The sequence below is a fragment of the Choloepus didactylus genome, chromosome 17 (genome assembly GCF_015220235.1).
Source record: "Choloepus didactylus isolate mChoDid1 chromosome 17, mChoDid1.pri, whole genome shotgun sequence".
Lineage (NCBI taxonomy): Eukaryota > Metazoa > Chordata > Mammalia > Pilosa > Megalonychidae > Choloepus > Choloepus didactylus.
The window spans coordinates 59118726-59143410 of NC_051323.1; the positions used below are offsets into that span (position 1 = coordinate 59118726).

Consider the following 24685-nt stretch of genomic DNA (forward strand, 5'->3'; position numbering starts at 1 on the left):
AACCTTAAAGAATACCCAGATTCCTCTCTGAGACTCTGTAAAGGTTTCACTCACTAGGTTTATTCTTCAGAAACTTAAATCCTTCAGAGAACTCCTATGCCAGCTAAGTCCCAAAACCCAGAGGCAATAGCCTCTTCAAGAACATCAACCAGATGTGTCCCCTTTGCTCATAAAGTCAACACCCCTTTTCAACATGAGCAAGTTAGGGTGGTCACTGCCTAGACATCCCTGAAGATTGGGAAAGTGATTAAACTAGAGGAAGGGGTAGCAACAGGCAAGATGGAATTTAACAAAGGATTATGGATACTGAATCTCTATATAATTTTCTTTTTCTTCGTTTCTAGGATATTAGAATAGCTAGAAGGGAAGAATTGAAATGGTGGAACTGTAACCCATAGCACCCTTTGAAATTTGTTCTATAGTTACTTGTTAAATGGTAATTTGAAAGCTGTATCTTTTTGTATACATGTTACATTTCACAATAAAGAAATAACCCATAACAACTTTGAAAATTTCCTATATAGCTACTTGTTAAATCATACTTTGAAAGACACTATCTTTCTGTATATATGTTATATTTTACAATAAGGAAATAACTGAAACTGTGGAACTGTAACCCATGATATTCTTTGAAATTTGCTAACTATTTTTTAAATTTCACTTGGAAAGTTATAATTTCTATGTATATATGTTGTATTCTACAATACAAAAGTTTGATTTAAAAAAAAAAAAAAAGATTTGCAGATGTAGCATAAGTGAGACTCTCCAGTGCCCATATGCCCCAAATCCAATATGATGGTAAAATTACAGGCCAGGGAGGGTCTATCTCCATGATAAAGTGCCCAAAGTGGGAAAATTTTTATTTACACCTGTAGCTGCTAAAACACAATGCAAAGATCCACAACATGGGGATACTGTCTCAGCAAAAAAACAAACAAAACAGCCCATGAGTTACTCTGATTTCCTCTGTCAAAAGTTGACAAGACAGAAACAGGGCCCAATGAGACAAAGAATTAAAAATTATTCTGGCTGCTGAACCAACAGAAACTGTTCTTGATGTTCCTAATGAATTAAAACACCCACTAGAGGCAGGAACCCAGAAACAGCTGAAGTGATTATCACACAGAACACTGAGGAATACTCTGAGGCCACGGGGGGGGGGGGGGGTCTGAGCAGGAGAGGCCTGATCAGTCTGTAGTTGAAAAGCAGAGGCCAGTTGCAGAGTAATGAGTGTGGGGTGATGTAATGTGAATGATAGAAAAAAAAGAAAATTCATGTATATCATATGCACAAAGTTTTTGCTGAAATGCACAGGAAACTTGCCAATGTTAGCTTCCGGAAAATGTAATGCAGCATGGCGGGGGGTGGGGGGGACCTGCTGGGAACTGTGGCCCCTGCTTTTCATGTTACACCCTTCTGAATGATCTGATGTTTTTAACCACTTGCCTGCAGGGCTATCCAGCAGTTTCCTGAAGCCTGGTTATTACGAGGGACCCAGAGGCAGTCCCCACCACCCGCTTCTGGAATTGCTATAGAAGCAATGGGGATAAAGACAGAAGTCTCCAGGACACCTCCCTGGCAGCACCTTCACAGCTCCCACAGGGTTTGTCTTCAGTTGCCTGCTTCAGGGTCCCCTTCGCTACTTCAAAGCCTCCTTCTGCCCTGTCTTTTCCCTAAGAGGCTATCTGAACTAATTAGGTAATCAGACTCGGCCGCAAACTTAAAAGCATAAATGTCTATGTGGGCACAGGAAAAATCTGATACAGGTATGTGCCACAAACGTAGGCTCATCAAGTTTCACCAAGAAATTCTCCATGTTTCTTTAACTTATAAAAGCCTTCTCTGTCTGCTATTTTCTTCAAGGTCACAAAGAGTGTCTCAGAGAGCACAGCTCACCTTTGAAAGGAATGAGAAAGCATTTCCAGACTCCGAGTCTTCCACCTGTAATGCAAATTTAATTAACACTCCTTAAGGCGTCCTGGCCTTGGTGAACTACGATTGCCTCACAGGGGAGCCCCCAGTGTTACTAGAGAAGCTTCCTCTTAGAGTATCAAATGTCTCTCATGTCAAGAAACCCATTTGGAATTCCAACTTCCTCTTTTTTTATAGTGCATTAGGAGGTCATGAAATGAAAGAATGTTTCCTCTATAAATGACCTTCTGTTATTTCCTTTTTCAGCCAAGGATTGTCTCTTGACCTCTAAAATTTCCCAATTCAAATGGTGACATTCTGCAATAAGAACTGCCCTGCCTAAAAGTAACATATAGATAAGAGTTAGTTAATACAGCATCTATTTGAGAATTGCAGGAACTAAACCCTTGGGTGAGGCCCGAGAGGGCATGGCCGTAAGCCCTGTGCTTTATGTTTCAGAATTTGCAGAGGAAATCAACCAATGTACACCCTGCAAAGGAAATCGCCAATGCACACGCCTGCAAAGACTATGATAAGAGCCTCCTTGGTGGCCTTCCTGAATCCAGACTCTCCTGCGTGTGACCCACTGCTGTCAGGCGTCATGCCAAAGCCCAACCCTGTTCACGGGCCACTCCCCTGCTCAGCCTCCCAGGGCTCCCTAGTACCCCTCCAGTGGAGCCCAGACTCCCAAATGTGGCATCTAAGACTCTACTCAACTGAGACCCAGCCTACTGAGGAGGGACGTAATATTTTGAGATATGAACCAATTATTTTTCTTGGTGTATCCCCCTTTTTTTGCCCGTCCCATTCAAGCAAGGATCAAGTCCTACATTCATCATTTTGGGAGACGGTTGCAGCTAGGTAAAAGCAGAACTAGCCTGCAAGTGTTCATGACTTTTATTTCCAAAAGCCTAAGTCCAAAGGTAGGAGATGATTCCCTTGTGTTGACCAAAATAATTTGGCCAGAACTATCAAGGAAAGAGGAGAAGGGTAATGAGAACAGACAAGGCTCTGGGTTTAGGAACAGAACTGCTGGGAAGAGGACATGACTTCACCAAAGGGAGCACTTTGTGGTTGTCCTCAGCAGTCGGCAGGCTCCCCACGGTTCTCTGCCCCAGAGCACGAGTGGGCCCGAAGGCCTGGACTGCTTGATGTCTCAACCGTAACTCACACGAGCCAATGATGGGGACCAGACGCCCAGCTGGTGACTTGGCAAGTGTAAGATTCCAGAACCAGAGTCTAGTCTGGGAAGAGGGAAGACCTCAGAGAGGACCAAGGAGATATTTTAATGGGCTTGAAACCCAAATTGAGTTCCAAAAAATATTATTCCTACTTCTGCCACAGTTAACTGAGAACTGAGATTCACTCCCACCATACTACCTTTCCAGCCTTCTCTTTTACTACTTCCCCTTTCAGAAACAATGTACTAACAAATCCAAGTCCTTTTGACATTAAAGACCCTGAGATCTGCTATCTTAGTGTTTTCGTGTGAGGCAGACAGGGTACCTTTCCTCATTTCCATCCATTCACTCTCACCCATCCTTCAGTGCTTCACTCAAATAACACTTCATGATATATATCGTGTGATTGCACATGCACAAGCTCTATCCCTTCTCTTAAAGTAACATCTTCAAGGGCAAGGAACATATCCTTTTCAGCACAGATCCTCGGGCACAGTATCTCAATAAATATTCAGTTAATAAATAAATGAAAAAATTGATGAAAAGAACTGACTCTTTTCAAAGATTAATTTCTATGTCAGCTATCTGAAACAGAACACAGCCTTTCATAGAAACAGTGTAATATATAACACCCAATATGCAATAATGTAAATGTGTTAAGTTTCTAAAGACCTTATACAAAAAAACAATAGAAACGAATGCTAGATTCTTTTTATTTATCTTAAATGCAGATATTATAAAAAGAAGAGCTTTGATTTAAATAGATGAGATACAGATGATGACATGGAGATTTTAAGCAGGACATCTGGGTATTTTCAATTGGGAACACTGGTTCCATTTCAAAACATGATCTTTGTGACAGAGCAAAATCATTTACATTAATTATATTGTTATGATTGGGGCTTTTTTTTTTCAGTCTACATCTAAACCATAGAGAAAGAAAGAATAGGTCAAAAAAAAAAAAAAAAAAGAGCAAAGAAAAGGAGCACATGGATTAAGAATAATATATGAATATGAAAAAAAGACCAGTCTGTTGTACTGTGAGTGATTACATAGAAGGAAAACAAAAAAAAGGCAAGTTCCTAAGGAGAAAGAAAAGCACAGACAGGGTAGTGGATGGCACGTCCCTGACACGGCCCCAGGGGCACCATCAGCCTGGGACAGCCCGGCTGCCTACCTGAAGGAGCTGGGACCAGAGTTGGAAAGGGAAGCTGCAGCATCAGGATGCACAGTGCAACTGGTGATTCCAAAAAACGGATCATTCGTAAGTCAGATACTCGTAACTAGGGAATTACCGATACCATGACTTATTTCTACTACCATCACAAGATTCACTCAAGGTTCACCTGGGAACAATGGAAATACTGGATAATGACCACTAACCTCATGCACATCTTTTCTATTAACATGCAATTTCCTGATGTAATGATATTAATTCTGTATTAATCCTCCAAATTGTCTGATTTGCCTAAATTCTTAAAGTATATGATCAATTTGAATAAATGAACTACTCTATCCCCACCTGTTAGTTTTTGAAGTTTTGATACACTACAACTGGGAAACATCCAGAAAGCTTCTTCTGCCCCTATGTCTATGCGCCCATCACAATAACTGTGATAATCTTCATCAAAGCACTTCTCGTACTGAACTATGATGCTGGCTTATTCATCTTTTCCCACAGTACAAGTTTCATCCCTGAGGACACAGATCATCACTTATTCATCCTTGTATCTCCTGCACCTGATGCAAAGTGCTCAATTAACATTGTTAATTAAACTACTGTTATAACACTGTCAGAATATAAGAATGGCAAAGACAGACAAAAATAACAGGAAAAAAATGAAAAAACAGTTCTCCTATCCCAAAACCAAAGAAGGGTAAAAATCATCACCTTGCTGAATTAACTGTATTACACAGATGCCAAGTTAGTAATATACCACCCTTAAATTTCTACTTTTAAAAATAAACGTGTATACAAAAAAAAAATTTCATCAAATTAATTCAAGCCTACCTTTGGTTAAATTGTGACTATAAAATCTGATTCAATTATACTTAACACTATTGTGTTATTTTGCTTTCAATTTAAAATAATCACTCATATAAGGGGCATTTGTTGCTCCCCAGAGAAATAGCTTTATTCGCTCTGTTCCCAAAATTATTCGTCTTACAGAAAAGGCACATGTACGCCAATTAAGCCTGGCTTTCACATCAGCACCTCCGGTCTCATTATTAGCTGAATTCACTCTTCTAACAGCAGAGTTAATTTTAGAGAGGTATAATTCTTCAGATTTCAGGGCTAAGGCGTGTGCTTCACTAAAATTCAGTCAACTTTGTCCTCCAAAATATTTATTTGTGAGGTCAAAGATGCAGCCTTTCCACTTCCTTGAGAGAAACTGTTTGTTGTGTTTCCACCATTTAATAGCCCTTAATAACGCTGGTTGTGTGATTAACATCATGTTTGTGCTGTTACAATAGTGGCTATCACATTTCATGATTAACGAGCAAACAACCCTCTCCAAGACTTCAGTGACATTATAAATGTCTCCAAAATTTATACATGGAGACATGACCTCCTTCCGAGCTCCATGCATCTCCATCTTCATCCTGGGTGTAAACTACCCCAAATGAACATCCTGCAGGCAACTCAACCTCACACTCTCCAGCAGTGAATTCATCAGCTGCACCCCACACCTTCACCTCCTGCTGGGTTCTGTCTTTCAGTGAGCCAGGATCCAAGCCTTTGGTTCACCGAAACCTCATGCTCACATCCAACAAAATGATGCAAAAGGAATCTAAATTCAAAAAAAAAGCACCCAATTTACCAGTATTGCCTTTACACACTTTCAACAGGTTTTTCTTTTTTAAATAATACAATCTTTGAGATTAGTTTTTGTTTTCTCTTAGAAAACTGGGGGCTAAGGACAAAGTTTTCCCTCCCAAAAGCAAGTCAGCAAATGGAGGCAGCTTTCTTTCACCTATGATAATTTTTTGGAGGCCAAGTTATAACAGAGCTCAAGAAAAGAATTTTAATTTAGTAATGCAACATCCTTCCCAGTGGGCAGGTGAGCAGTGCCCTGGCCATTGTTTGGGAAGCTTACATGGGAGCTCCATCTTACCCACGTGCTCACTCTCACGCCATCAAGGCTGACGGTGTCCTCTTTTTAAATTCACAGCTTGTCCTTCCCACGTAACAGAAAGCAGCAGATCCTTCTTAGCCCTAGTGTACCTGGCCACTGGCAGAGGAGAAGAGAAGTAGACTCATCTCTGCCCATGTATCACCTCTTCATGCAAACAATTCAATAGCTGAACAATATGCATATAATCTGAAAAAAGACCCAATGCCTAGAAAAATAAATAAGCATGGTTATATTTATTAGAAAACCATGACTTTTAGAAAGTTTTGCCTGCTAAAACATTTCACTTAGAAACACCTGGCAGTGACTTTTATCATAATACCATCATGTTCTAAGAAGTACGAGTTATATCACTTGCTTGGAATAAATTTAATAAACCCCACTGGAAAAAAAAAAAAAACACAACACCCAGTAAAACAGGTAAATTGGTAACAGACAGTTGGGTAACTTCAAAGTCAAATGTTGGTTCAAACACACAGAAGGCCATTTTAACAGTTCAATTTTACAGCCCATCATTCCTGCATATCACCAAGAAGGTGGAAAGGAATTTTTCATAAACATAGTCCTAGCATAACTCTCATAACTGAATGATGTCAATTTCTTTGATAAGACTGCAAATAAATAAATACTTTTTGCAGATATCTCAGGCAAATTACTTTAAATTATGATACTAATTTGACTGTATTTCAAATTTTGAAGTTTTAAGATCATAATGTCAAGTTAATTAGTAATAAATCAAAATTGTATACCTAATATTTAATTTTTAGATAATTTTATCCCCACAAATATTTTTTAATCATTCAAATACCAAATCTCAATTATCCACAGGTCACTAAAACAATGTGTGATAATTCACAATATTTTAAACAATGCTAATTTTTCCTGTACATCTTAAGCTGTTCTGAGTAAGTTTAGACTTCTGAGAAGACAGAATTGCAGATGTCTAAGAGACCTGAGGGATGCTAAAAAACAGCTCTTTCCAGGCCTCATCTGTTAACTGAAATTCTACCACCATCAATCTTTTTTGAGGATCCTTGAAGATAGGAATTGCCAACTTCTTCATTTCTATAGCTCTAGCACCTAGTACAGATCTTAGAGGAAGTAACTCAATTAATCAAAATTGCTAGGGGAAGCAGACAAGTTCATAACAAGAAATAGAGCACTAGTGAAAAGAAAGCGGGCAAAAGTAATCATTGTTGTTATGTTTCAGCACATCAGCCCTGGTTTGGAGCCCCACAATTCCTAAATGTTGATAAAGTGCTAACTTATTTAAATATTTAGATACAGTATGCTAAATCTACTTTTTAAAATTCTGTTAAGTAAAATATAATTGATGCTCAATTATCCAGTTTCAAATCTTCTGCACCTTGACTTTAAATGATTAGCTAACAATAGGAGCAAAAGGCACACTACGTTACTATGTGACCACCCCAAGTTAATGGAAAAAGTGGAGAAAACAACTCAAATCTGTAAATAACCTCATGATTTATCAAGTACTTTCACATACTCTGCTTGGAATACTGAACTCAACAAAAATGGAAAATTGACGTTTCACAGCAAATTTGGGAACTGAATCAAATTTAATTCTTCCCAAACTTCCAAAAACAGTTAATAAAAACAAAAACAACCAAAGTATGGCAGATTTCTTCAAAAAGATTTGCAGTTCTCATAATACACTGGCTTTCTTTGGCACAACAGGAAAGCTATAAAAAGAAGTGATTTCTTGGTTAAATGCAATAGCGAAAGGACACACAAAAATGAAGTAAACTCCCAGGGGTCAGATAATTTCTGAGATTATTATCGAAGCACAACTATGGAGCAGTGCCTTGCAGTTAAGGAAGAATCTGTTGACGTGTAACTGATACATAATTTCAAAAAACAAAAACACTGTGACAACTTCATAAAAAGAATGAGGAAAGAGTTTGGAATTTTTCTGCCTGATACAGAAATTTCTACTGGTTTTTTTTTCCTACAGGCTCTCTCTACTTTCTCACCTTCATTTCACTCCTTAACCAACTGTGATCAGCTATACCTCACACCTCTCCAGTGCTGCTGCTCTGGCCAAGACTGACAATGACCGCACCACTGTCATCAAAGGCCACGTTCAATAGTCACAGTGCCCTCTCATTGTGACTGTCCCCTCAATGGTAGTCATTGCTGCTGATCACAAAATATCCCCAAGTCTCAGCTCTCTGGGCACACGGGAGGAACACGTCCTCACCGCTCCGTAGTGAGCCAGGCCACATGGCATAATTTGGCCAATGAAATGTGGGTGGAAATAATGCGCTGAAGTTTTAAGAGTTAATATATGCATCTCCATCACTTTTTTCCCTCTGCCATGGCAACCAGCAATGCTTCAATAATGACTACTCAGCCAGCTTGGGGCCCAGAGTGAAAATGGCACGAAGACGAGTCCCCACACAACCTGCCATGGACACATCCCAGAGATGGTCGTGTGGTGCAGGGCCCAAAGCAACCTGCAGTGAATATACAGAATGAGAAAGGAATAAACCTTTGTTATTTTAAGCCCCTGAGAAAATGGAGTGGTTTGTTACCACAGCACACTCTAGGCTGTCCGCTGGATACACCCTTGGCGTCTGTCCATCTCCTGGTAGTATGTGGGACCCACCGTTCTGATGCTCCTCCCGTCTCTCCCTTTGCTCTTGCTCCTGCTCCAAAACCCACCCTTCAGCCCACCTCCCAGAAGCTGTGAAGGCTAAGCAGCCTCTAGAGGTGTCCAAGGACCCCCACTACCCACTGTTCAAGCCCTAGTGGAAGCCCTCCCCTTGAGCGTGGGGCTGGGCAAATGACTTGTTTCCAACAGATGAAACATAGCAAAAGTGATGAGATGCCACTTCTGAGATGAGGTTACAAACAGAATGGCTCCCACCTGGCTCACTTCCTTGCTCACTCCTAGGGAAGGGCACTGTCATGTGGTGAGCCTCCCTATGGACAGGGCAAGGAATCAAGGTCTCCAGCCAGCCAGAACCTGACACCTGGCCACAGGCAAGTCAGGGAGCTTGGAAGCCCATCCTCCTCCATCAAACCTTGAAACAGGACCATGGCCCTAACTCACACTTTGACTACACCCTTGTGAGATTTTGAAACAGAGGACCTAGCTCAACTGCACCCGGATTCCTGACCCCCAGAAATGGTGAAATAACATGTTTGTTGTTTTAAGTTGCTAAGTTTGCAGATAATTTTGTGATGCAGCAATAGATAACTAATACAGATTTATATGTTCGTCTTCTTCCCACTCTCTGTAAGCAGGGCAATTTTACTCTTTTCCATGTGTCTACCCAAATTTATCATTTGATTTATCACTCAATTTTGAGCCTTGACCACTCTCTAAGACTAGTAGACCCAAATGCCCACTAGATATTTTTGCCCAAGGTCCAGCCACACATCTCAACCTCTGCAACTAAAACCTCCTCTACAAAACAGCTTTCTATCTCCTGTAATCCACATGTCAGCTGGTGTCGAAACCTTCCACTCATCAGCCAAGCCAGAACCCTAGGACTCAGCCTTGACTCCTCCCATCTCCCTCACTCCTTACGTCCAGTCACCAAGCTTCATCGATTCGACTTCAGCTGGCCACTGCCTCAGCTCAGGACCCTGGCATCTCCTTCCAAGACACATCTCTCTGTCTCCAGGCCCCTACTTCTCACAAGTATATTCTACCCAGTCTCTGTGGCATCTCCAAAGAGATCCATGTCACTCCGCTGCTCAAAATATTTCAAAGGTCTAGGATATGAAGACCAAATCCCTGAATTTGGAACCCAAAATGCTTGGTGATGAGCCTGGCCTCCTAGAGCTCCCTCCACTCCAAAGTCCAATAAAGCTGCACTACTTGTAGTCCTACAGACTCAGCTTGCTATAGCATGCCTCTACACCTGTGCACCTCTGCAACCTGTTTCCTCTACTTTACAAATCACCTGCCCCAGATGAGTGAACTCCTACCCATCCTACAAAACTACTCAGGCATCACTTCTGTTCTGAAATCTTCCTTGACTACTTCCCACTACCAATGCGGTAAATTATTCTTCGGTTCACTTGTCACTGTGCCTAGAAGATTATGTTGTAATAACCTGTTATTAAGCCTGCCCCCCCCTCCTCTGAGCTCCACATCATCTCTGAAAATCCTCCTCATCTAGCACAGAGCCTGGCCCACAAAAGGACATTATAACACATCTTATTAAACAGAATTTTATGAGGTTGCATAAGAACACTCCTCAGTTTCCACCTCAGCAGTGGATCAAAATGTAACAATCAACATCAACCTTTGTGAAAACCAGAAATTCCTATCTCGTGTTCAGGCACCCCCACCATCTCTTTTGCTATCGTACTCCTAAGCTCTAGTCCCATCCTCCCTGTCCCCAAGCTTCAGAGAATCCCTCCATTTCACCCTGAAGGTGATACTCCACATGCAGGAGTACAAATACAATTCTTCTTCTGGCATTTCTGGTAAGACAATTTAAAAAAAATTTTTAATCTCATCTCACTGATTTTCAATATTTTTTAAGACCTGCACAATAAGTTCTATTTAAGACACGTTGACATACCTCATTTGAGGTATCCCTAATTATCCAGTCTTCTCTCCTATTACATACCCAGTCAAATTGATTCATAAAAGACAGAAGATTCAACAAGTTGCAGTCCTCAACCTGATCATCAGAAACTTTGGAAAAGTCCTTATTCCCCCAGACTCCACTCAGAACTACTCAACCCACCTTGAGGATATATTCAAAAAGAAAAAAAAAAAATTTTTTTTTAAAGTCCAAGTGCTTCTGATGCATAGCAAGGGTGTAAACCACTGCCTTAGCCGTCTCTCCTTCAAGCTAGTAATTAAATGATGAAGACCTGCCCAGAGAGGAATTGTCTGGGCCAAGATGGTTCAGCTGGTGGCCAACCTTGAGTTACGGCTGGTCTGGTTCCCCAACTCTAAGAAGAGTTCCTCCCCCCACGCCACACTCCCTTCGCTGCTGGGCTCCACCCAGAGCTGAGCACCACGGGGGAACCTGGGAGAAAGGGGTTGCTGGGACAGGGTCTGCACATTAGAAGTGAAGGAGCCTGTTAGAACCTGTAAGAATAACCTGAACCCTGGGGTAAAGGCTCTAATTCTTGTGTGTTGGGTGTGGCCCTCAGACTTTGGGAAGTTCCCGGTGTGGGCTGGCAAGTCCGGGCATCCTCTTGGCACAAAACCGCCGAACAGAGAGGAGCTACCTACTTAGGTGCATAACTGTACAGGCATCACTTAAAGAACTTAAAAAATTTCTTTAAGCAAATCCCAGCCACACTTGAAATGAGGGCCTGAGGCCACCAGCCATGGCCAGCCACCCACTGCCTAACGCCAGCCACAAGGTTTCACCTTCCCAGACGGGCACGCTGCCCCAGTTCATTTTACCCTCAACTCCGGAGCCACAGTCACCTTGCCTTGGCCCTAAGTAAACTATCCCTGGCAGAGCAACAACCAACAACCCCAGATGGAGAAAAGACCAACTATTCCAACAAGCTTCTCAAAGGGGAGAAAAAAAAAAAGATTTTCCGAGTTTGTTTTTTGTGGGCAGCTGGGAAAAAAAAAATAATAAATCTATCAAATACCAACACCTCCCCAAAAGGTTTCTTGCCAGGACCATGATGACTGGTGTTAAGAATGCAAGTTTCCAGCAGAGGGAATGTGACACATCACTGAGTCAAAGGCAGGCCCAACCCTGGCTGGAACTCTTTGTCAGAACTGGGTTATGCTTTCACTGTCAGAAGTTTAAAATAAGGGCAATGGTGAAGTCACATAAGTGAGTCATTTTCCCACATACTATGCTCATTTTTCAACATGATCAATACACCAAGTACTCCACAAAGCTTTCTTGGGATTGCGAGCTGTTTAGAGCTCTGCAGAGAATAGTGTTTGATATTCTGAGTAAGTGAAAAGCATTGTTGCCACCTACTCATCCACTCCCATAAAAAAAAAAGAGAAAGAGAGAAATTAACACTGCACAAAATATCAGACAGTGGGTATTTGTGGATAAGAACGGGGAAAAGGAGGAAATGAGAGCCCTAAAATGATACTGCACTTGTATTCATCTTTGTTCTCTATATAAATGTTTCTGTGAGAAGAAAAATGGATTGGGGGCAGATGTTTGTGCTACAGGAACCTAAATTTATGACACTTGAGAACAATCTTGAACCCAGACTGCCATGCTGTGTGCACACCCATGCAAATGATCATACATGCATGTACACACACACTCTCACCAGTGGTTTCAAGGTCAGAAGGGTCAGTTACCTGCCTCCTCTGCCTCTTCTTCCCAGAGAAACAGCCGAAACTTGGGGTCCTGCAGCTATGAACTGCCTACTGCCTTCTTCCAGATCAAGAGAATCATCCAGAGGGAGAGGCAAGGGCAGGTGCTGGATCTATGGAGACCTGGAAGCTGAGGGAGTCGAGAAGAGGTGTTCTCACCAACAGAAGAAGGAAAAGGGGCAGACGGGGAGCCGATGGAGCGGGGAGGGAGAAGTCGGGGCCTGGAACCTCTGGCATGGTCCTCCTCAGCCTGAGCTCTCAGGAACCAGGCCTTAGAGGAACCTTCTCTCAGGGCAGAGGGAGCACCTCACAAGTACAGGGAGAGGGATCAACCGGCTTGGCTTCTGCTTAACCCTCTCCCCAACAACTAAACACATTTTAAGAACATGAATAAACCAGGTGAGCCTAACTTCCAGGACAAAATAATTTCAGTCCCAAACAATTTCCTTTACCACTATCGGTTTTTAAACTAAACCTTTAACAGGACACAAAAGCATTCATTCCCTGAATTTGGATACCTGGAACAATTAAACACTGATATAAATCAGAGGACAGCAAACTTTTTCCAATAAAAAGCCAGATAGTAAGCATTCTAGGTTTTCTGGGCCAAGAGGCAAAAATCAAGAACATTAGGTAAGTACTTAAATAACAAGAGAGAAAACAATTTCCCACAAAATTTTACAGCAAAATTCAAAATATTACCATAGTCACGACTCAATGTAATTGTTTGTAGTATAAGCCTCCCAATACGAAGAATGAAATTTTGGAGGGAAATGACACTGTAATTGGCATTCAATGTTAGTGTTCCTTATCAAAACCAACTGCAAATTTTCATCTGTTAATATAATCTATAATGAGATTTTTGCATATTCCATCCTTGAAAATGTCATTTCATACAATTGGCAATACCAAATACTGTTATCAATCCAAGAGCATATGATTTTAACTGGACTATTCCAAGCATATTCACCACTTGGGAGGCATTTTCAAAATTCAGATTCTTCTTTGATATCTGCCTTTTCAGCATGTCATTATATCGCAGATTAATCATTTTCAATTGAAGTCAGATGGAAGTTACTCAATAGCATATTAAAGTGCAGTTTGAAATGTGGAAGTTTCCTTTGCCCTTATATCAAGGTCTGAAAAACACTGCTGGTACTTACTATAGTCTGAGCAAAGAAAATATATCTTCAGTAAATTTGTGTGGGAACGTACGTCTCATTTCTTTTTTTAACTTTTGATAGCATGGGAAGTATATGAAACAGCTTGAAGTTATTAGTGATTCAAACAAGGCTAGCTGTCATCTAAATTATTTTACTTCAATATTAAGTTTTACATATAAGCACTGTTTTGCCTTGTGATTTTAGGTAACAAGGAAACTAATGAATTCATTATCAGGTCTGCAGCCAAAGTTAACTTCAAAGACCATTCAGTGTTCGATAACAGTAGTCGAGGGTTGTTCTTATTTAGAAAAAGTTTAATTCATAGCAGCATTATTCATAATTGCCAAAATATAGAAGCAACCCAAGTGTCCATCAACAAATGAATAAACAAAATGTGAAATATCCTGTATAATGGAATATTATCAGCTATAAAAAGGAATGAAGTTCTCATATACATGACAACACGAATGAACCTTGAAGACATCATCGTGTTGAGTGAAGTAAGCCAGACAGAAAAGAACAAATACCACATGATCTCACTTATATGAAACAAGCAGGACATGCAAATTAACAGAGTCAAAAACTAGAATTCAGCTTACTATGGACCAGGGTGGGAGAGGAAAATTTGGAATTAATGCTTAATTGGTACAGAGTTTCTGTGTGGGGTGCTGGAAGAGATTTGGTAATGGATGGTGGTGATGGTAGACAACATTGTGAACATAACTAACACCATATCTGAATGCGGATAAAAGGGGAAATTTTAGGTTGTATTCATGATACCAGAATAAAATTTAAGAACCTAAAGTAAATTAATAATTCTTTTAAATGATCCCCAAGCACAATGTTGAAGTGCTGCCTCATGTTCCTGAGCACAAGAAGGCCGTGATGTGCATTAAGGATTAAATACACGCATTAGAGAAGTTATAGACATAGTTACTGGTGGTTATGAATTCAGTATTAACGAATCAAAAATATATATTTATATGTTATTTTAAAGGTGTTTTAAACAGAAACGCACATAAAGGTACATACTGATCCACTGATGAGCATGTTGTGAATAGAGGCCTGCTGGAGATGAATGCCGCATTTCCTCTAGGAGCAGTGCTGTGGTTTTCACCAATTCAGTGTCAGCAGCGACTCTGCAGAATATAACTATCACGAATGACGAGAATCGACTATATTCAGTTTCAAATTATTTTAGTTTTCATCACTGCTTTCCTGTGAGTTGAGAATATTGTGACGAATGCTCAGTCTGGTAATGTCAATGTATATTATATTCTTTTAACAGCTATCGTCTCATTATACAATAAACACGTTTTGCCGTCTAATTCCATAACAAAGTAATCCACAGTGCCTTTAAAGCACAACACTCAAAGTCCACTTTTCTCTCCTTTTCTTATACTAACATAAAGGATTTGCACTGGTAATAAAAAAAAAAAAAATACATAAATTAAATGTCGCTGTAAGGCAATACATGTGACATTCAAAATACTGTCAAGTTATACCTGTGACTCTGATTTGCAATATTCCAAGCAGCAGTGTAAAGTGACGAGAGTACTATAGCCTCTGTCACAACTACTAAACTCTGCCATTGTGGCACAAAAGCAGCTAGAGGTGATGTGTAAACAAATGAGCATAGCTGTGTTCCAATGAAGCTTTAGTTACTGACACTGCAATTTGAGTTTCATATAAATTTCACATTATGTGTCACAAAATCTTCTATTTTTCTTTTGATTTGTACTGTTTTTAAAATGCAAAAACCCTTCTTAGCTCATAGGTCATGCAAAAACAGGCAGCTGGCCATTGTCTTCTGACCCCTGATCTAAATGCCATTTGGTTCTGTGAAATGTGGTAATGTCCTTGTCAGACCCTTACCTTTCCATTTGAGGAAGTAGATGTAAAGCAGTTGCCACTGAGTCCATGGAGGAGGAAAAGGGATGTCAAGAGAGAATCAAGAAAAGAAGCATCAGAGATGCCACGGATAAACATTGCCCATTTCATAGTCCAGTCTATTTACCTTCAGAGAAGTCACAGATGACAAATTCCCTGACACCCATTTGCAGGTGTTACTGTTATGATAAGAACCACCATCTATGGAATGCCTGCTAACATCCCAGGCAACAACCTTGACACTTGACATTGAATCCTCACCATAACATCATGGCAGAGGCATTATTATCCCTGATCAGAACACTGAAGTTCATACAGGCTACTTGATTTTCCTGTTACTGGTGGACAGCAGAGCAGAAATTCAAACCCAGGTTTGTCTGATCCTTAACCACTGCTCTTGATGGCCCAGGGTAAGACATGTGGGTTATCACAGATGTGACTTTCAGAAAACAGCAAATGTGGCAAGGAAAATCATATCCCTTACCAAAGAATGGCCTGTCTACCTGGGAAGCTTATGAGGGGAGGGATAGACAAGGCTCAGAGAAGAGAGGAACTGGACTCTCATTAAGCTGGCCATATCCTCCCAGAAGAGCAGGGCAGCACCAGCCTCGTCACCTCCTTCTCCTGGCAAAACTGGCAAGTGCGGAGGCCCCATGCAGAGAGTGAGCACGATTTCTGTCCTTCATGCTTGCCTGGTCCAGGGTGGCAGGAGGTGGGAAGAGGGAGGGAAGTGTTTACCCAACTTGACTCCTCTCCTGTCTCGTTCCTGGCCCCTACCATCCTCCTGAACAGTCTGGTCTTAGAACACTCCAGGAAAATAAGGCTTGTAGCACCCAGATATCCTTCAGCAGCCCCACCTGATGGGATGAGGAACCCCTGGTTAAAACAATGGAACTATTGAGGAAACTTAGCACAAGCCATTATCAGTCTTTACCACCTTAAGGTTAGTCTACCGAACTGTCATTCAAATTTCTGGTTCCCCTGGAAAATTAAAATGTTGCCAAGGGCCCCCAGTCACCCATGTCCATTCACAATCCCCTTCAAAAAACTCCACCACAATGGCTAGAGGGAAATACCTGAAGCTGTCAAACTGCAACCCAGTGACCTTGATTCTTGAAGATGATTATATAACTTTGTAGCTTGCATAGTGTGACTGTCTGACTGTGAAAACCTTGTGGCTCGCACTCCTTTTATCCAGTGCATGGACAAATGAGTGGAAAAATGGGAACAAAAATTGGAAGAAGAACAGGGTGGGATGGAGGGGATGGAAAGAGTTAGGGGTTCTTTTTTGCTTTTATTTTTATTTTGGAGTAAGGAAAAGGTTCAAAATTTGATTCTGGTGATGAATGCACAACTGTATGATGGTGCTGTGAATGTACACTGTGGATGACTGTATCGTGTGTGAATACATCTCAATTAAATTGTATTTTAAAAAAGTAAATGAACAATGGGGGGAGGAGGGGAATGGGATGTTTTGGATGTTCCTTTTTATTTTAATTTTTATTTTATTTTTTGGAGTAACAAAAATGTTCCAAGTCTGACTACGGTGATGAAAGCACAACTATATGACGATACTGTGAACAACTGATTGTGTACTTTGAATGACTGTATGTTATGTGATTATATCTCAATAAAATTGCATAAAAAAAAACAAAAAAGTCCACTGCATATCTCCAGATGATCCAAGAATCCATGAACACATCTATAAATTCTTAATAGGATTCTACATCCACCATGCCTCCCAGCCTAGCATTCCCCAAACTCTTAATTATTATACTCCTTTTATACTTTTCAGAAGTAGATAGAACTTTGTTATTACCCATATTTTAATAAAAAAGGAAGTAAGGAGGTAAACCGACTTCCCTCAGGTCACAAAGTCTGCAGTATAACTAAGAACAGAATTAAAATATGTGATCTTTAATTCACTTTTTAATCTCCTACTGTTATTCTCTCCTCAAAAAGCATGCCTAATCCAACAGCAGAAGAATTTCAGAAAGCGGTAATTTTAAAGCCTCTTCACCCCCCATAGGTCAAATCATATCTCCCCTCATCATTAAGGATGAGACTCACTCATGTTTAATACATACAGATTCTATTACTGAATTCATTGATCAAATATTTATATAGCACCTTCTGGTTCCTAACAGTGACCTGGGCACTGTGAAACACACACAAGGAATGTAAGACATATAAAAATCGGTCCCTCCAAACGCTCATACATTATTTAGGAAGACAAAAATTAGCATAGAACAAGAAGAGACCACCCCAGCAGTGCTGTCTGGCAATAGAAGGACCACATGGTGAGTTACCCCCTGCCTTCTTCTAGAACATACGATGTTCTCTGATTGTTCTAATTAATCATCCATACTTGTATATATACTTACGTGTAAGTGCCAGCGCATGCCCCGAGTGTTTAGAAAAGAGAAAGATCAATGGTTGTGGGGATGGATGAATGGGTTGAAGAAGTATACAAAAGAAAGAAGATTTGACCTATGCTTTGAAAAACAGGTAGGATTTGGACAGGCAGAAGGGACAGAGGACAACATGCCACAACATGCCAGGTGAGTGTGCAAGGAGGACAATTACCTTAAGAAAAATCATAGAAGGGGAGTTGAGCATTAGAGAAGCTGATGGAAAGTATGAGAAATAAGGCAGCAAAGTGAAACAAAGTCATAGAGGGGCCTAAAGCAGGCAGAGTAACATGCATTTAAGGAACAAGGGCCTGAATGAGTAGAGGAATGATATTTCAAAACGAGGTCTGGGGGCACTACCTAAGCAGGAAAGATAAAGTTTAAAGTTTAAGCAGGGCAACAGCAGAGAACCTACAGCAGCGATCAGATGGAGAATGAAGAGGACCCCAGGTAGTAGTGGGGGAGGGGGAGATGGAAAACCACATGGGAAAAAGGGAACAGAGAGGCCTGGGAGGCAGAACTGGGTGGCTGGCTCGATTCCTGAAACGAAGGAGAAGACACAAAAGCTATGAAAGTGCTAGTCTAAAAGTGATGGAATTAAGAAAACAGGAACCAATTTATAGGGGAAATTGTAAGGAACGTTGTGGACCAGCCGAGTCTGAGATTATAAGGGAACATGTAAGTGTTGCGAAAGTTTTTTAAGGCCTCTAGGAAGTTGCCAATCCGGGACCTTAGGGGCCAGCAAAATCTCTTCCAACTCTAACATTTTATGAAAAGAGCCCCTTGACACAGGTATGAGACCCACACTGGCCCTAACCCAGGGTCAAATGACCCAGAATTGTGCTGAAAATAAAGACGCTAATTTAGCAAACACAGTTATCTACACTCCCCTTGCGACTGTCTCTAGAACTAGACTACAGAAAATGTTAGCTAGATTGAAGCAACAAGGAAAAACATCACTGAAATCACAGCACAGGAGTAGACCGCAAAGGCCAGAGAATCGACACAACAAAACAAACACAACTGGGGGCCCAGTCAAGTAGGTTAGGGATGATAAACATGTAGTGATCTGCAACCCACGGCAGAGACGCAGCACTCATCTATCCCATACTCCATCCCACTGGACCCTGTCAGTGTAGCCCTCCAGGGAGCCACTTTCAACCAACTGGAATTTGAACTGGAGATGAAACATATTTGCCATCCTGAACATCACAGAAATCATAACTATTCAAGAGGTTTTTAGAATGCATTACACCTAGGTTATAATGGTTATAAAGCTGACCCAAATATAAGGAACTAGGTTACGTCCTTCACAAAACAGGCAGGGCCTTCCAAAACTGGTCCCCTTCTGCTCTTTGAGGCTCAGTGGGTCCATTTAAAGGCCAGTATCGTGTTTACTGGTACATGTTTCATCTCCTCTCCTGACGGGAAGCTCCCTGAAGGCACAAAATGTGGCCTAATAGGTACCTTACAAATATTAAAATGTAACCACAGCAACTAAACACATTGTGGCTAGTATAAACAGTTTAGGAAAAGGTTCAAGAATAGATACTGATTTAGCTTGTAATAAAGGTAGTATTTCAAATCAATGGGGAAAAAAATAAATTGTTCAACAAATGATATGGAAAAACCAGCAAACCATTTGACCAAAATTAAGTAAGATATACCCAACATTACCTTATGCCATAATATATTCTATATGTATAAAAGATACAAAAAAGAATTAAAATAACTAGAAGGAAATATAGGAAAATATCTACAAAATCTTGATGTTATTAGGCAAAGGTTTTCCACACAAGATATCAGAGCCAAAAATCATAAAATTAAGACTACTGCATGGGAAATACATATAAAGAAAGATAAAAGACAAAGGAAAATCTAAGGAAAATATTGGTAACATAGATAACAGAAGGTTAATCTTATATAGAGATGAAAAAGGAAAATACAGACAACCTAACAGAAAACTGGGCTAAGAATATGAGCAAATAGCCAATAAACTACAAATAATTAACCTCACTGCTGATTAAATTCATACTACTTTCCTCTGTCAGATTGGATGTTGTTTTAAAATGACAGTAAATGAAACAGAAAACATAAATAGCTCTACATCTAATAAAGAAAATGAATTAATTAAAAACTTTGCCACAAATAAAAGGCCCTACTGGTTTTACTGGCAAATTCTATCAAATATTTAAGAAAAATATAAAACCAGTCCTATACAAAGTCTTTCAAAATACAGAGAAAAAAGAAACACTTCCCAACTTGTTTTATAAAGCCAGCATAACTCTGATACCAACCAAACAGACTAATATCCCTCATTAGTATAGGCAGAAAAATCCTTTTAAAATATCAGCAATTCATATGCATAATATATAAAATACACCCTGATCAAGTGAGGTATATCCCAGAGCTGCAAGATGGTCTAACATTCGAAAATTAGTCAGTGTAATTAACCAAATTAACAACAGAATAAAGAACAGATTATGAGTATCACATAACATGCCTAAAACAAAAACATCTGACAAAAAAAAACAAGCATTCATAACAGAAACTCTCAGCAAATTGGGAACACATGAAAACTTCCTCATCTAAGAAAAACCTTCAGCTAATATATTGCACTGATTGGCAAAATAGTAAACACTTTCACTCAGGACCAAGAAGAAAAAGGCAAAGACGGCCATTCTCCCCACTTCTATTTCACCACTTCTATTTCACATATGCTAGAGGTTGAAATCAGTACACTGTGGCAAAAATTAGAGGTGGAAGGCATAAATACAGGAAAGAAAGAAGTAAAACTATTTGAAATTACATGATTGGTTTAATAAGAAAATCCTAAAAATCAGCGAAAGAAGTTGGGTGACAAATATCTACAAAACAGGTTGGGAGTCAATTCTCCATGGATTTCTTACACTTCTGCATTATCAGCTTCTGTCTGGACTACCTTGTCAAGGATCTTTGGGTAGCAAACAGTCGTGGAAGATAGAGAGTGTCTCCCTCTCAAGCAGGGGCAGATTTGTTTGTTGTATAGAAAAATGAAAATAATATATGCCTTTGGAGCAAAGGTTGGGCAAGGTTTGCCAACAGCCCCCTTTAAAGAATGGGGTGTCCTAAGCTCAGGGTTCCTGAGCTGTGAAACAAACCCACTGTGTGAGTGGCCTCCCCCAGGTCACTCTGCATTTCTCCATGAGAACTGGGGGTAAGGGAACCAGTGTGAATACAAAGCTCATGCTGCCTCTGCACCAGGGGTAATAAAGTCCATTGTCTTTGACCCAGGGTTCTTGCGTCTTCTGCCAGCATCCACGAAACTGTGGGAGGCTAACTTGCTAGCCTGCAAACAGGATGAGATCTCAAACCCTTCACAGTTCTTGAAAAAAACTACTAACCTAATGTGTGAATCTAGCAAAGTCACAAGAAACAGGTTAACTCTATTTCTATATATTACCAGCACATGATTGGAAAATTGAATTAAAATTTTTATTCCATTTACATGTGTCAAAAAGCATAAAACACTTAGGAACACATTTAACAAAATGATGTTCAAAAACCTCTATACTGAAAATAATAAAATGTCTAAGTAAATGTAGGGATAAACCATGTTCATGGATAAGAAGAAGAAACATTGTTAAGTTTTCAACTGTTCCAAAATATCTATAGCAGCAATTCTCAAACTTTTTGTTCTCAGGACTCCTTGACACTCTTAAAAATAACTGAGGAACCCAAAAAGCTTTTATTTATGTGGACTACAGCTATCAATATTTATCATATTAGAAATTTAAACTGAGAAATTTTTCAATATTTATTAATCACTTAAAAATAAAAACTCAAATGTTAACGAATTCTCATAAAAATTTGTTACCTTACCAAAACAATAAAATTTAGTGAGAAGTCTTGTATTTTTTTACTTTTTGGAGACATCTTTAACGACTAGCATAACAGAAAGCTGGATTTGCATATCTACTTCTGCATTCAATCTTTTGCAACATCACACATTATGTAACCTCTGGGAAATGCCACTGTATACTCCTGACAGAATGAGTACAAAGGCAAGTAATGCCTTCATGTTTTTATGAAAATAGTTTTGACCTCGGGGAACCCTAGCAATTCTGGATTCAAGGCAATGTCAATCATAATCCCAACAGGCTTTAAAAAAAAAAAACACTGACAAGCTGAATCTAAACTTTATACTCAAAGACAAAGGACCAACAAAGAACAAAACTGGAAGACTTATACAACTTGATCTCAAGACTCATTTTGAAGTTTTGCTAGTCAAGACAGTATGGTATGGGCATAAGGATCAACAAATAGATCAACAGAATAAACTAGAAACTCCTAATTAGACCTTCTTATACATGGTCAGTTGATTTCTGACAAAAGGTGCTAAAGCCCTCCCAGGAGAAAAGAAAGTGGTTTCAACAAATGTTACTGGAATGGCTGCATATCAGTATGAAAAAAAATGAACCTCAGTCTTCTCCTCACACTACACACAAAACTCAAAATTCATCATAGAACTAAACATAAAAGAAAACCATAAAGCTTCTAGAAGAAGTCATAGGAAAATATCTTTATAATATGGGGGTAGGCAAAGATTTCTTAAGCAGACACAGTAATAAGCATATACAAATAGATAAATTAGACTTCAACAAAATTTAAAAATTTTGCTCATCAAAAGATACTGTTAAACATCGGGGAGGGTCTCCCCACTCCATGACCTGGGTCATCCAGCAGGTCATTCATGCAGGCCCTGGCCAGTCCCCATCAAGGTCCTCACTGCCCCCATGGGCCTTGAACCCACACCATGCCAGGCATACAGCAAGCGCTCAATAAATATTAAGGGATGAAAGAGTCCTGGCCTGCCTTTCTTCTGTGCCTCAGTCTCCTCAAAGACACAGCATGTGGTCTCTGTATTTGCAGCTGCTTGGTGACCTGCTTTCAGAAGCACAAAAGCAGAAATTATTAGCCACTGGTTCCTGGTTAACCAGGAAACACACCAAGCATGCATGGCAGAAATGGGGAGGCACAGGCCAGACAGTGGGGAGCAGAAGTACTTGTCTCAAACTCCTGGTTCCCTGAGCTCCATTCCACTGTCCCCGGTGCAGACGAGGCTCCTGGGGGCAGTAATCCACCTCTGGCCCTTGGGACTGGGCCTGGCCAAGACCCATGAATACGAGGGGCTTTTAGAAGAACATGGAGCTCAGGGCTTGCCTCCAGCTTCCCTTGGACAGCTTCAGTGGGGCCACCATCCAGAGGGCACAACGCAACTGGGCTGGAGTCACATCCCTCGGAGCACTTGCCTGAGACCCCTGCCTGGATTCACTGCAGGAAGTCCCCACCAAGCAAAGCCCACATTACTGTCCTTCACGGGAAGATCTACAGTGCAACTGGATTTAGTGAAATCCTGCTCAAAAAACACTGGCCTAGTCTATGGTAATACATTCTATTCTAAGCCTTTAATAATATAATTATGATGTAAAAATGAGAGTTAAAACTTTAAAAAAAGAAAGATACTGTTAAGAAAATTAACAGGCTAGCTACAAATTGGGAGAGAAAATGCAGAGTGTGTGTGTATAAGGAAGGGAAGAAGGGAGGGGAAGAGGGGGAGAGGGGGAGAGTGGGAGAGGGGGAGAGAGAGAGACGGACAGACAAAGGATTGGTGTCCAGGATATATTAAAAACTCCAACTGAATAACAAAAAGTAAACAATCAATGGGCAAAAGATTGAACAGACACTTTACAAAGGTAAATACACAGATGGCCAATGTGCATACTAAAAGTTAGCCAATATCATTATCACCAGGAAAATGCAAAATAAAACCATAATAAGATACCACTATGTACCAAAAAGAATTGACACTAAAAAGACTGACAACAGCATATGTTCATGCAGATATGAAGCAACCAGAGCTCACATCCACTCCTAGTAGGAGAGTAAAATAGGAAAACCACTTCAGGAAAAAGTCTGACAGTTTCCTATAAAATTAACCAAACACCTTCCGTATGACTTGGAAATTCCACTCCTAGGTATTTATCCAGCAGATTTAAAAGCATATGTCCACAAAAAGACTTACACAAGAATTTGCATAGGGGCTTTACTAATAATAGCCCCAAATTAAAAACAACCCAGGTTTTCATCAACAGATAAATGGATAAACAAACAGTAGTATTTTATACAATGGAATACTACTCAGCAATATAAAGGAATGAACTGATTTATACAGCAGTATGAACTTCAAAAACACTTTGCTAAGTAAAAGAAGGCTTTCACAAAAGAGTACATACAGTGAAATTCCACTTATATAACATTCGAGAATGAGGAAATCTAATCTATGGTGAAAAAAATCAGAACAGTGGTTGTCTCTAGGGTAAGGGATAGAACTGACTGGGAAAAGGCAAGAGAAAACTTTCGGAGGTAATGATCAAGTTCTCTATCTTGACTGAGTTCTCAGTTATACATGCATATACATTGCTCAAAATTCGTAAGATTTGTTCATTTATCAGTATTTACAAATTTTACCTTAAAAAAAACTGCAAGCAAATACTGAATATGATATGCATGATAAATTGTTTAGGAGGAATATGTACTGATGATGCCTGTATCTTAATCAGAAATGCATTAAAAATTAAGACGGATTGCTGGATAAAGGAACGGATGCACAAACAGAAATATGGTAAAGCAAATACACTAAAATGTTAATTGTAGA

General features: G+C 40.0%; 1 protein-coding gene across 7 annotated transcripts in view; it reads right to left on the minus strand.

Moving 5' to 3' along the window:
• Positions 1-24685, minus strand: part of LTBP1 (latent transforming growth factor beta binding protein 1) — a 413770-nt gene that overhangs the window by 280644 nt on the left and 108441 nt on the right. Inside the window, exon 1 of one of the 7 annotated variants that reach the window (XM_037806450.1) lies at positions 12510-12572. The exons of the other annotated variants lie outside the window; for them this stretch is intronic. The gene's annotated coding sequence lies outside the window, so the exon portion shown is untranslated. Of the gene's footprint in view, positions 1-12509; positions 12573-24685 lie in introns of those variants that run through there. 7 annotated transcript variants of the gene reach the window in all.